Raw genomic sequence first — 13,736 nt, 5'->3', positions numbered from 1 at the left:
AGTGAGTATAGGGAAAACACAAATTTGACTTGGTAGATTTTTTTTTCTTTTGGGGGCAGAGCACAAGGGTGGGAGAGTAGACCTCGGAGGAATGGGAATCGAGTGTGACCAGGGTGCATTGTGTGAAATTCTCAAATCATTAATAAAAATATTATGTGGGGAGGGGGATTTAAAAATACAAAAAAATAAAAAAGAGCTCAGTACACGTATACACACCTGAAAGATCGGTGTAGACGCAGACTCTGTGTTTTGTTTTAAGCATGACTGTGTGACTGTGTACTGTGGTGTATGGGTGCTCATTTGCCCGAACTCTGCCTGGCCATAGAATACACAGGACACTTCCCTACTGCACCCAGAAGCCTGGCAGCTGTGACCAGAGGTTAGAGCTTGCTTCCACAGATGGGATAGTGAGCCAGTCGAAGTCACATGCATTCCTCCTGCGAGAATGCTAGAGAGTTTGCCTCCCTGTGACCTAACAGAGGAAACTGACTCCTTGACCAGCCACACAAGGGATCCACAGTGACCCCAGCAGCTGCCCCAGCACCCACCTGATGGGCACTCCCGAGGTAATGGCCTGGCTTCTGGTTCTAGCTGGAGGTGTGGGTGTGACATGGTTAGCCCCTTGGGTTGTTGGGAGGATTAACGGGGGACCTCCTCACCATCCAAGTCCACCAGGAAAAGCTGAGTACATGTTAGCTTCTTCACCATGGCTATTGATGGCCTCGGGCTGGGCTGCCCTTCCTCCTTTGTGCTGTCCCAGCTGTTCTCAGTGACACAGTGGGACACTGCCGAGGGCTTTAGTGTGCTGTGTGACCACTGTCCCTGGTCATCATTCTTTTTTTTTTTTTTTTTTTTTTTTTTGGTTTTTCGAGACAGGGTTTCTCTGTGTAGCTTTGCGCCTTTCCTGAGACTCACTTGGTAGCCCAGGCTGGCCTCGAACTCACAGAGATCCGCCTGCCTCTGCCTCCCGAGTGCTGGGATTAAAGGCGTGCGCCACCACCGCCCGGCCCTGGTCATCATTCTTACAAAGCTCCGTTGCAGATCTTTCAGTGTGAGCTCTGCTGTGCACTCGTGAGGAGGTAACTGTGTTTTCTTTGATTGTGTTTCGTATGTGTGCCTATGATGTATGTAGTGTATGTGTGAATTCGTGTGTGTGTGTGTGTGTGTGTGTGTGTGTGTGTGTAGGTCAGGATAACCTCAGTGTCAGGCTTACTTTCCACCTTGTTTGAGGCAGTCTGTTGTTTTCCACACTGCATACTCCAGGCTAGCTGGTCCATGAGCTTCCTGGGAGTCTCCTGTCTCAGCCTCCCTAGCTCATTATAAGAATGTAAAGATTATAGAAATGAGCTACTGTGTCCAGCTTCATGTAGGTTCTGGGGATTTGAACTCACGTCCTTATGCATGCCCAGATGAAACTCTGTTTTTTCAGGACGGAGCCCTGTCCCTCAAGGCTGCAGAGTTCAGACACTGGTATTCTCCAAATGCCAATGGGTATTGGTGCTTCTGTAGCCAGAATCCTCGTTCATTAGATGCTGAATGAACCTGGTATGCTAAAGAAGGTGCTTAGCTAGGTCTGCAGGAGACTTAATCAGCTTGGGGTCAGGGGAGAACAGGATCATGCAAAACTGGAGAGCTGTGTAGCAGCTTCAGTCTGGGTTAGTAATAATAGGGAGGAGGCAGTAGAAGGGGGGCAACTGAGAATCTTATAAGCCTTTTCTAGATATTATTGTAATAATAAAAAAGGCAGAGATCACAATAAGATCATCTATATTGGCTGGAAAACTACTGTGAGGAATCCAGATCTGAAAACTGAGAACTACTTGAAACAAGCCTCTGTGTATGTTTCTATGAACCCTCTATTGCACTAACCATTATTGTCTTATCTACGTCATACGTAATGTATGCCCTACTCGTTAAATCATGTAAGCCTCACTGGGCATGGTGGTACATGTCCTTAATCCCAGCCCGTAGGATGGAAAAGGCAGGCAGATGCCAGTGGGCTTGAGCCCAGCCTGATCTATTGAGTAAGTTCCAGGCCTGCCAGGGCTACATAGTGAGTTCCTGTCTCAAAAACAAAACAAACAACAAAGAAACAACTTTAAATAATAATAAGGTGTTCCCTCAAAGTGCATATTAAGTTACCCATTAAGATGAGTGATTGCCACTTCATCTTCAAATTCAAACATCAGTTACAACTTCAGAATGGTGGGAAGTTGTATGATAACAAATTGCCTGCATGTAAGTTGTTAATGGCTATTATATGTCTTAGTCAGTGTTTTGTTGCTGTGAAGAGATGCTGTCTTAGTCAGGCTTTCTATTGCTGTGAAGAGACATCATGACCACGGCAGCTCTTATAAAGAAAAACATTTCATTGGGGCTGGCTTACAGTTCAGAGGTTCACTCTGTTATCATCATGGTGGGAAGCATGGCAGCATGCAGGCAGACATGGTGCTGGAGAGGTAGCTGAGAATTCTACATCTGGATTGGAAGGCAGCAGGAAGAGAGAGATACTGGGTCTGGCTTGAGCTTTCAAAACCTCAAAGCCAACCCCTAGTGACACACTTCCTTCAACAAGGCCACACCTTGTCAAGTAGTACCACTCTCTAATGACCAAGCATCCAAATGTGTGAGCCTATGAGGGCCATTCCTTTTCAAACCACCACAGTCCACTCCCTGGCCACCATGGGATAGGCTTGTAGCTATATCATAAAGCAAAATGCGTTCAGTCCAACTTCAAAAGTCTCCATAGTCTGTCACTGTCCCAACATTGTTTAAACGTTCAAAGTTCCAAATCTCTTCAGAGACTCATGGCAATCTTTTATTCTAATCCTAAGTAAATACTGTACTGAAACAGGACAGAAAACCAGCTAGGCAAACTCCAAACTCTGCGTCTCCATGTCTGATATCAAAGCGCTCTTCAGATCTCTATCTCCTTTCAACTTTGTTGACTGCAACACACTTCTCTCTCTTGAGTTGGTTCCACACCCTGTTGGCAACTTTCCTCAGCAGGCATCCCATGACTTTGGCATCTCCAATATCTTGGGGTCTCCAAGGCAATCCAGACTTCACCCTTCATGGCTTCATACAATAGCCTCTCTAGGCCTCCATGCAGTGACATCCTTGACTTCAGTGGCCTTCCTTAGTCGCAGAGGTGGAGATTCTATAACCCTTTTCTTCTATCCTTGACTCTAAAGCCAGAACCATGTGACCTAAGTTCTGCTAGTCAGTAGTTGTGGCAGCAGGAGCTAAAGGGAACAAGGCAAAATGCAGGAAGTCCCTGCTACCTAGGAGTGACTCACTGTGCTTGCCCAAGGCAAAATGCAGGAAGTTCCTGCTACTTAGGAGTGACTCACTGTGCTTGCCCAAGGCAAAATGCAGGAAGTTCCTGCTACCTGTGCTTGGCAGCCCCACAGACTGAAGAGGACCATGCCTGCAGGCAGCTTTCCTCTTGTCCTTGGCAATTACAAGATTAATGGCCAAGATACCACTTTTAAGTAAGCTTCTAGAGAGGCCATTACAACTGTCTTTTGGGGTTTACATCCAATGTGTTCCAGCAACAAATTGAGTTAGGTATAGAAAGCAGTGGTTTATCTGGCAACAATTAAGCCCTGCAGGTAGGGAACCCTATTCCCACAGCTTTCTCCTGCCAGCCATGCTGGGTGGAGTTAAGGTCTGGTGGTGGAGGTGCCTCTTCTCTGACCTGCAGCCCTGGTGTTGCCTGCATTGAGCATCAGGAGGATGTGGGAAGCCACAAACACAATGTCTTGTTCCCATGTATCTGAGGGGCAGCCTGGGAGCTTAGCCTTTGGGCTGTGGGAACGCCCCAGCATCTCCTCAGTAATGGCTGGCATTTCTTTGCTTGTGGATGTCTTTTCCTTAACTGCATGCTTTCCTTGTTTTATAGCAAGCCTGCCAGCTTAATTCTTTATATAATATTACATAGAAAATCACTTGTTTCATTGAGTCTGCTAGAATTCATGGAGAATATCCCAGGAATGTTGAAAGGTTCCCAGTTCCTATTGTTTATGTCATATTCATTTTGTTGGGTACTTTTCTGTATATCACCTTTGTGACAAACATTTTACTTTCTTATTTGATCTCACAGTTCCTGTAGTAATTCCGTAACTAGAGTTTTCCTGCCTTGCCCACAGTCAGGACAAATCTCTGTCACCCGCCAGTCCCATAGCCTCTCAGACCCAATCAAGTAAACACAGAGACTTATATTGTTTACAAACTGTATGGTCATGGCAGGCTTCTTGCTAACTGTTCTTATAGCTTAAATTAATCCATTTCTATAAATGTATACCTTGCCATGTGGCTCGTGGCTTACCGGCGTCTTCACATGCTGCTTGTCATGGCAGCAGCTGGCAGTGACTCCCTCCGCCTTCCTGTTCCCTCAATTCTCCTCTCTGTTAGTCCCGCCTATACTTCCTGCCTGGCCACTGGCCAATCAGTGTTTTATTTATTGACCAATCAAAGCAATTTGGCATACAGACCATCCCACAGCATAATTCTTTTGTTATCGTCCCCATTTTGCAGAGGAGGAAATGAGGCACAGACGATTTAATGACTTGTCTACAGCATTCAGCATGCACTAGATTAGACGTGAGCTCCTGTGTGCTTGACTGTAGCATTGCGGTGCTGAACTTCTTTGTTAGAACTGAGATGTGTTTCACAGATACAACTCATCCTTGTGAAGGATGCAGTTTGTTGGTTCTCAGTATAGTTACAAAGGTGAGTCATCATCACTAGTTCTAGAACATCATTTCCCTCAAAAAAAAGAAAGCCCTTACCCAGCTGTTCCCGTCTCCTCCCCTTCTGCCCTGGAAGTCACTACTCTCCCTCCTGTCTGTGGATGCGCCGTATTTGGTTTTATGTCTGGGTTCTTCCGCTTAGTTTGGTGTTATTGTGTTAGGGAAGGATCTGTGAATCAGCACAGGTTACTCCACCCTTTGTCAAGAGAGGGGTAAGGGCTGGGGCAGACGTACCCAGAGGACCCCCGACAGCATTCAATGCTTTGTCAAGAGAGAATGAGTCATGGTGTACGCACCCTGAGGACCCCCTGGGGGTCCCACATCGAGAAATATATCTCAGGCTAAAGTTGTGGGAAATGGCGAGAGATTGAAAAGGGAAAACACACCAATCTGAGCAGCCGGTGTTGTTCAGAGTAGTCCTGTGGCTGGGCAAACAAAAAAGTGGGCAGTCGTAGATGGAGCAAAACCTGGGCACAGGGTCCTGGGCGCAGAGTGCTGGGAGAGCCTGCTTCGTCTCAGCACCAATGTTGGTTTTAATGTGGCGGTGCAATGTTAATCACTAAGCCACGCTGTTACTGTGTGAGAAAGGCCACGAGGCACGACAAAAACCCCTATTAGAGCTTTATTAGAAGACGAGATGGACAGAAGAGAGCGTGACCAGGCCTGTGGAGGACGAGCAGAGAGAGAAGGCAGAGAGGAGGAGAAGAAGAAAGGGAAGGAGTCTGTGTCCTGCTTCTTATGGGTTCCCCTGCACGTGCACATATGGGCTTAAGGAGCTACACCACACATGCGCATAGATTGTGTGATCACACTGTGTGCAAATTATGTGATCACGCAGCACACGGATTATGTAGGACATAAGGCCCCTTGCTTGGCTACTGAACTGCACATGTGCGGTCATATAGCTGCGGAAGTGGCCAGGAATTCCAACAGTTATAACATGGACTATTAGTCTTGCGTCCTCTACGGCTAAGTAGTGTGCATTGCACTGCTCTACCCCACTTGTTGGTAGGCAGTTGAGTTGTTTTCTCTCTTTGGCTGTTATGAGTAATGCTGCTGAGAACACTTAAGTACCCACTCTGTGTGATTGCATGAACCCAGTTCATTTAGATATGTACCTACAAATGGCGTTCTATCATAGTTAGTTAGACTTTGCCTTGAAAACTCCCACGTGTTCTCAGATTATAAAAATAAATGCACGGCTGGAGAGATGACTCAGAGGTTAAGAGCATTTGCTGCTCTACCAGAGGACACAAGTTCAGTTCCCAGCACCCATGTTGGGCAGCTCGAGACAGCCTGTAACCTTGGCTCCAGGGGATTGGACATCCTTTTCTGGCTTCTGCAGGCGTCTGCACGCTCATGGTGTCTGTGCATACACATTTTAAAAAATAGTAAATCTTTAGAAAAATGAAATAAATACAGTGTTTTCTGAGGCAGTGCTTTAGAACTGTCCTGTTATGGATTGGAAGGCTCAGCTGTGAGAAAAGCTGCTTGTCTCTGGAGCATTACCACTTGGATTTTAAAAGCCAGTGACAGGCAGAGTCGTATCTAAGTGTTGCACAGAGGCTTGGGGGAACGGCCAGAAACCTAAGATTTAAGGTGGTCAGCTTCCTGTTTCTGCCATCCTCTCCCGTCCCTGCAATATAGTCAAGTATTATTTAAGCCTAATTTGATAAGGTCACCAGCTACAAGCGTTGCTTAGTATCCCCCCTTTCCAGCTGCTGGGCGCTGGATGCCCGAGTTGCAACATGTGTAGCATTTCCAGTAGCATTTCCAGTCACCGAGTGTGGGACGACTTGTGGAAAAAAAAAGACTTCCAGGCTGGAATATCCATCTGGAGAGGGGCCTGCGGACCTTCCCTGTGGATGAATCCTTCAGCTCTGAAAACAGCTAGGAGGTGAACCTGAGAGAGGAAGCTCAGTCTCCCACCAAGGTGAACCCAGATTTTCTTACTGAGAAAAATATCAAAGAAAGAAGGTTCAAGGTTAATCTGCCACCGTGCAGAGAATGTCTGAAGCCTTTGTCGTCTCTCAGCTTGACCTGAAATTCATGACTTCTTTGGGTTGTCTCCTGAAGACTTTCAAAGCTGAACCAATTAAATGTGTTTTCATTGTAGCAGTAATTTGACTATGGTAATAATTAGACTACACTGATAGACTGACTATTTTGAGTATGTTTAAAACTCTTGGGGATGAATATCTCTGGAATTCTTTTTCCTACAAATTTCATGATATACCACCCCTGGGCATACAACCAAAGGACTACGTAGTCTACCACAGAGGCACATGAACATCTATGTCTATTGCTTCTGTATGCATGATGGCAAGGAAGTGGACCAGTCTAGATGTCCATCAACAGATGAATGGATTAAAAAACAATGATGTCACTAAAACATCAGTTATTGTTTGGGCATATGGCAAAATAAGAGAAGGCACTTGCCCTCTGGGAGGCTGTAATCCACCTGGGTAAACATAGGGCTCATTTATGCGGGTACGTCTTGTTCCTGCACTAGGTGCTAGGCTGTACACGTGTGATGATATTACAGAGAGGAACGAAACATGGGGTATGTGTGGAAAGGCTCAGAGGAGAGATACTGTGAACAGGAGGAATGCTAAGGGATTTCAGCCTCATAGGCTCCTGTGTTGGTAGGGAAATATTCAAGGAAACATAGTCAAAAGCCCAAGAGTATAATGATAATTATCATTATAATAACAAATGTAATTATAATAATTGTTATTACTATTATCACTTGTGCTAAGGATCAAACTCGGGGCCTCAGTGTACTAGACAAGTGTTCTACCGTTAGGCTGTGCCATTAATCATTAATTTTCTTTAATCATTTAAAAAATTTTAATATCTATTTTTATATGTATGGGTGTTTTGCCTGCACAGTATGTCTGTTCATCATGTATATTCAGTGCCCTCAGAGGTAAGAAGAGGGCATTGGATCCCCTGGGACTGGAGCTACAGATGGTTGTGAACCACTGTGTGGGTGCTGGGAATTGAACCTGGGTCCTCTGCAAGAGCAACCTTTCATAAGTCAGCCTTCTCACTGCCCTCTAATTCTGCATCTTACACCCCAGAACCTTCTCTGACCAGGGCAGTCTCCTTCAAAGGAGAGACAGATAGAGAAGACTCTTGAATCAAAAGGTAGTCAGAGAGGTTGGCCATAGTGACCCAATTGCTGTCCAATTTGGCAAGTGCTACAGTGAGGTTTAAAATGCACATTGCCATCCAGGTGTGGGGGTGCACATCTGTCATCCCCGTGGGTGGTAGAGACAGAAGAATCAGAAGTTCACGGCAAGCCTTAGCTGTATAGTGAAAACAGGGTTGGTCTGGGCTATATGAGATCCTGTGTCAATGAGAGAGAGAGAGAGAGAGAGAGAGAGAGAGAGAGAGAGAGAGAGAGAGAGAGAGAGAGAGAGAGAGAGAGGATCCAAAATAAATGGCTGTGCTGGGATTGCCACCTAGTATGAATTGGGCCATTGGGAACCTGGAGAACAGAGGAGTACCAAGGACGCTTCTGAGAGGAGGCCACCCTTGCCTTGGATATGAAGGAAAGGGGAGTTGGGGGAGTGGTCTCCAGGGAGTTAGCAGCAAACATGGCACAAGCATCCTCTCAGTATTCTAAATACCCCTGCAGCCAAGTTGGGGAACAGAGTGTGAGAAGGGGTGTCAGAGTGGCTGGGAATAGAGGCTGGAGCCAGACCATAACAGGTTTGCCCATCCCTGGACCTTGAGGGATATGCGCCTAGGGTTCTGAGCTAAGGAGAACCATGACCACATGTGTGCTGTGAAAAGAGCATCCAGTGGACGAAGGAGTAGACAAGACTAGAGACAAGGAGACCAGCATGGCGAATGATTTCATGTGTAAGGTCAGTCCTGTAATTCCCAAAGCCTCTAGCCCTTCTGTGAATAGTGTCACATAAACATCCTTTGACCAGAAACTCCGATTAAAAATAAGTCCATAGATAAAAACCAAACAATTGGCACTGGGGTGCTGGAGACATGGCTCAGGGTTAGGGAAAGTGTCTGCTATGCAAGCCTGAGGTCCCCAGTAGCCACGTATACACTGGCTGTGGCAGTGTGCCTCTGTTCCCTCAACTGGGGGGTCTAGAGACAGGTGGATGCTCAGGGCTTGCTGGCCAGCCAACGTAGCCAAACTCGTGCACTCCAGATTCAGTGAGAGACTTTGTCTAAAAAAAGATAGAGAGCAGCAGACAGACACTTGATGTGAGCACATACAGATGTATACACACACACACACACACACACACACACGCACGCACGCACGCACGCACGCACGCACACACGTCACCACAGAGACTGTCACTGAAGGCCTGACCACCACCTGCAGAGAGGCGGGGGGGGGGTGAACAGCTTTCTGTGTGTCAGTTCACGGTCTGTCCCCTATCTCTGCCATCTTGAAGCAGACGGAAGTAGAAGGCTTCATTTCTCATCCCCTTCTAACAGTGACAGATCTGATAGGGAAGCATGTCTGTCAGAGGTGCACTGATCTGAGACCCAGTCAGGGAACGGAGAACGTGACTACTGTTGACTCAGTGACTTAGTCTTCCTGGGAGTCAAGTTTAATATGTCCAGGTTGTGTTTTCTTGAGTAGTTTTTTTTTTTTTTTAAATTGAAGATACAGTTTAAGCCAAATTACACCCACTGTCTGAATCTTGAATGTGAGTTTGGCTTGGCTTCTCTTTCTCCCTCTCTCCAGACTCATTTAGGGAAGCAGATTTTCATATACAAGCTGAAACCTGCACTTTCTACATTTCCGTCATCACAATGGAGCTTCAGAAAACATTCTCGGTGTCCAATTAAAGACTAAGCTATCGGCGAGTACCACGTCCAGGAGGGGCCGTCAGAAAAGACAGAGCAAGAACGTCTGAGATGTAACCTGGTAACTGTGCTTATCTCTCTGGGCACAGCTGCCAGACACGGGGGCCGTGCCTGCAGCCTCCACCCAGCGGTGTGTGACCTGCTAGCATGCATAAGGAAGCAGTCGCTTAGAAGTCGGCCCGAAGTAAATGGTCTAGCTAGAATCGAAGCCCAGGACGTCTGACTTCAAAGCTTTAGTCTTCATTTCCATTCCTTACTCTTTCAAATCGGAGCATTTGGAGATTTACGGCAGGGTGGGGGAGGGGCGGAGGGGGCATGAGAGAAACCGTCCAGATAAGGGAGACAGGTCGACAGACGACAGCTGGAGCCCCTTGTGAGCGCGGGGGACACAGCAGAGGAAGAGGTTTTGAAGGAAGGCTGTTGAGAGGGGGCATCTGAGTAAAATGCCTGTTGGGTGGCTGGGTGCCTAAATATAGAGCTGCAGAGAAAGTGAACGAGGCTCACGAAGTAGACTTGGAGAGATCTGTTTCTAGGCAGCAGAAGAGAATGTGGGCAGCAGGAGGCAGAGGAGGAGAAAATGAGAAGAGAAGAGGGGACCAAGACCCTCCAGGACCTGCAACATTAAGATCCCAGCAGGAGAAAGCCCTTCAGTGAAAGAAAAAAAGGCAGCCCCGGGGTGGTGGAAGGGCAGAAGAGGCCACAGACATTTGATGAGGAAGGACATTTGATGAGGGAGGACATTTGATGAGGGAGGACGGTAGTAGTGCCCAATGAGATGAAGTAATTGTACAAGGTGGGAGCTAAAAGGGTATCATTGATCTTGGAGTAAGATCAGTGTAAAAGCAGCTGCTGCCCTAGGAGGATGAAACAACAGCTTCTCCCAAAATTCACCCCTGCCATTTGTACCTTCTGGTGTTCCCTGAGTGAGATTCATCTCATGTTTACAGAAGCCTCATGCACAGCAGTCAAACTTTGGAAGCAACCAAAATACTCTTCGATGGATGAATGGAGAAACAAACTGTGGTATGTCCATACAATGGAATATTATTCACTGCTAAAAAGTTATCAGCTATCAAACCATGAAAATACATGGGAGAGGACCTTAAATGGTTACTGCTAGTATAAAGCAACCAATCTGAAAAGGTAACAGACATGTGGCATTATGGGAAAGGCAAAGACCTTGAGAGGCAAGGGAGAGCATGGGGTTTTTAGGGCAGTGGAGCTATTCTGTATGATACTTTTTTTGTTTTGTTTTTTCGAGACAGGGTTTCTCTGTGTAGCTTTGCGCCTTTCCTGGAGCTCACTTGGTAGCCCAGGCTGGCCTCCAACTCACAGAGATCCGCCTGGCTCTGCCTCCTGAGTGCTGGGATTAAAGGTGTGAGCCACCACCGCCCGGCCGCTGTATGATACTTTAATGGCAGATGCAAGTATTGGGCATTGGTCACAGTTTCCCACTGAGCTCTGGGACAGAAAAGGAGCTGTGTGAAAGCAGCCTTTGATTCACGGAGATCCACCTGCCTCTGCTGGCGTGGAAGACAGGATAACCGTACAAAGGCAAAGAAGACAGAGAAGGCAAGCCACGTGCATACCGCCGTGAGAGAGAGAGAGAGAGAGAGCAAGCCTGCTGATAATGAGGAGTGCCAAGGACAGCGAGGACCTCACTCTCCTGCCAACTTCCCATCGCTAGGCAGGGCGTTTCCTTGATGTGGTGCGAAGAAAACGCCACCTCCTAATTTTCCCGGTGTCATCTCTGATCACTGCCCTTGAGTGATAAGCTCTGGTGGCAGGTCCTTAATTCTGCAGTCCTTCAGACCACCCTACCTGCGCCAGCTCCCATGTTACTCCTCTCTGTCTGCCCCACCTCCAGCTCTTTCCCAGTGAAGACCTGGCTGACTTCCTTTCCCAGCCACCTAGGAAGAGCGAGTTCTCTCCCAGATTCTGCATTTTTTTTGTTTTGTTTTTCCCGTTAACATTCAAAAAGTAAATACTTAGCACATCACAAAGTAAATTAAAAACCAAAAATTGAACGCAGATTCAAAGGGAGGCAAGCGTGATGATTATATGCACGGGAATGCTCTTGCCGGGGTGGTTTGGGCACGTTCCTGTTTTCCTTGAGCATCTGTGGATTTACCCAGAAGGGTTTCAGGGTGGCAGTTTGCAGTGCTGTGGTGTAGCCCAGTGCTTTAGAGCTGATGCCTTCAGCTCACTAACTCTTCAGGTCCCAGGAGCTGCAGTCCTCTGTTGTGTGAGGAAGGAGAGAGGAGAATTGCATATCCTACTCTGTAACACGAATTGCTGAATGGTCTTATTAATAGAAAAAAAAAACAGAGTCAGATATTGGGGTGAAAACTGAAAGATCAGAGAGACAGAACAAGCCAGCCACATTCTTTTTTTTTTTTTTTTTTTTTTTTTTGGTTTTTTCGAGACAGGGTTTCTCTGTGTAGCTTTGCGCCTTTCCTGGGACTCACTTGGTAGTCCAGGCTGGCCTCGAACTCACAGAGATCCACCTGGCTCTGCCTCCCGAGTGCTGGGATTAAAGGCGTGCGCCACCATCGCCCGGCGCCAGCCACATTCTTAACCTCTATGAAATCCTCAGCCTCAAGAGAGAGACTTCCTGTTTACTCACACCTTATATACCTTTCTGTGCCCTGCTATCTTCCTTCCTTCTGAGTGCTGGGATTAAAGTCATGTGCCACCAGGCCTGGCTCTGTTCCCATTGTGGCCTTGAACTCACAGAGATCCAGATGAATCTCTGCCTCCCAAATACTAGAATTAAAGGCGTGTGTGTTACCACTGCCTGACCTCTATGTCTAATCTAGTGGTTGGCTTTGTCCTCTGATCCCCAGGCAAGCTTTATTAGGGTACAAAATATATCACCACACTACTCCTGTTATCTCTGAGGGTTAGAGCCATAGCCTACTTCATCTGGAAAGGACAGATGGCACATCCTCTCAATCTATGGAATCCATGGGTCCCATAGGACTCAAAGCAACTGGCTGTTAGTTTTTCTGTCATATGTGTAAAGACAGTAAAGAGCAGCTAGGTTCCAGGCACAGTGAGAGGCACTGTAAATACAGTATGATGGAGATAGTGTTCCTGCTTGAGGTATAGGAGACCAGCCTGCATCGGATACCATCTTTCACAAGGGGTACAGTGGAGTCCACCTGGGCCACCATCATACACCATAGACTGTTTTCTTCCTTCAGTTCTAGAGGCTAGAAGGTTTAGATCAAAGTCTAGAGGGTTCAATTCTCATGTAGGCTCCTCCTCAACTGCAGATGGCTATTCTGTCCACGTGTCCCTGTGGCCTTTCAGCGAGGCCAGGGAAGATGGTGGGAAAGAAAGTACGTTTAGCACTTCAGATTTTTGGTGTCTCTTCTATAGCAACACCATCCCATCAGCTCAGCACGCCCCCATTATGACCTAATTTCTCTTTAATTGACACTTGTTCTCCGTGACAATTACAATGGGGCTTAGGGATTGGTCCTATGGAGGAACCTATAGAGAGCGGCCGGTAACAGGTGGATGGTAATGTCTTGTTTGCCGAGGTAGACAGCATCTGTAGGGATGGCAGTGGGCTGAATTTTGAGCACATGCAGAGTCATTTGTTATGTGACGGGCAAGCATAGACCCAGCTGGAAGATGCTGGTAGACTAGCCAGTAAGCAGTCATCCTTCCGGAGAAAAGGAAGTTACCACAGCAGCACTCTGGACCAGCTACAGCTTTGACCAATAGTACAGCTCTGGTCCACCAAGCTAATGAGTCTTTTTAAAGTGGAGCTGTGTGACACAGGTTTCCTGGACAATATACACATCACCCAACTTCTATAGCAACTGCGTCTTCCTGTCTCCTGCCAAGGTGGTTGCTTGATTCAGGAACCGTCAGAGTCTGCCTGTCCTTGAAATAGCTCAAGAAATAATTGTCCCTCTTGCTCTGCAATGGTGGTGTGAGATGAGGCTTGCTAGGAGCGGAGTTTCTGCCCTGCTGTTCCCTTCTTTATGCCGTAACCTTCTGCGAGTGGTGCACCTGGCCCGCACTTGTGCTAACGGCCTCTGACGTGGGAGGGGTGTTATCGGGAGGAGGAACTGTCCGGATCTCTGAGACAATGGATTTGAAACTGGTGGCATTGGTCTG

General features: G+C 47.1%; 1 protein-coding gene across 2 annotated transcripts in view; it reads left to right on the top strand.

The window, feature by feature from the left end:
- Ankrd6 (ankyrin repeat domain 6) overlaps window positions 1–13,736 on the top strand; it is a 157,198-nt gene that overhangs the window by 85,510 nt on the left and 57,952 nt on the right. The window lies entirely within an intron of this gene.

The sequence above is a fragment of the Peromyscus leucopus genome, chromosome 2 (genome assembly GCF_004664715.2).
Source record: "Peromyscus leucopus breed LL Stock chromosome 2, UCI_PerLeu_2.1, whole genome shotgun sequence".
NCBI lineage: Eukaryota > Metazoa > Chordata > Mammalia > Rodentia > Cricetidae > Peromyscus > Peromyscus leucopus.
Note: the sequence above shows the minus strand (reverse complement) of the source record. Positions and strands in the feature narration are given on the sequence as shown.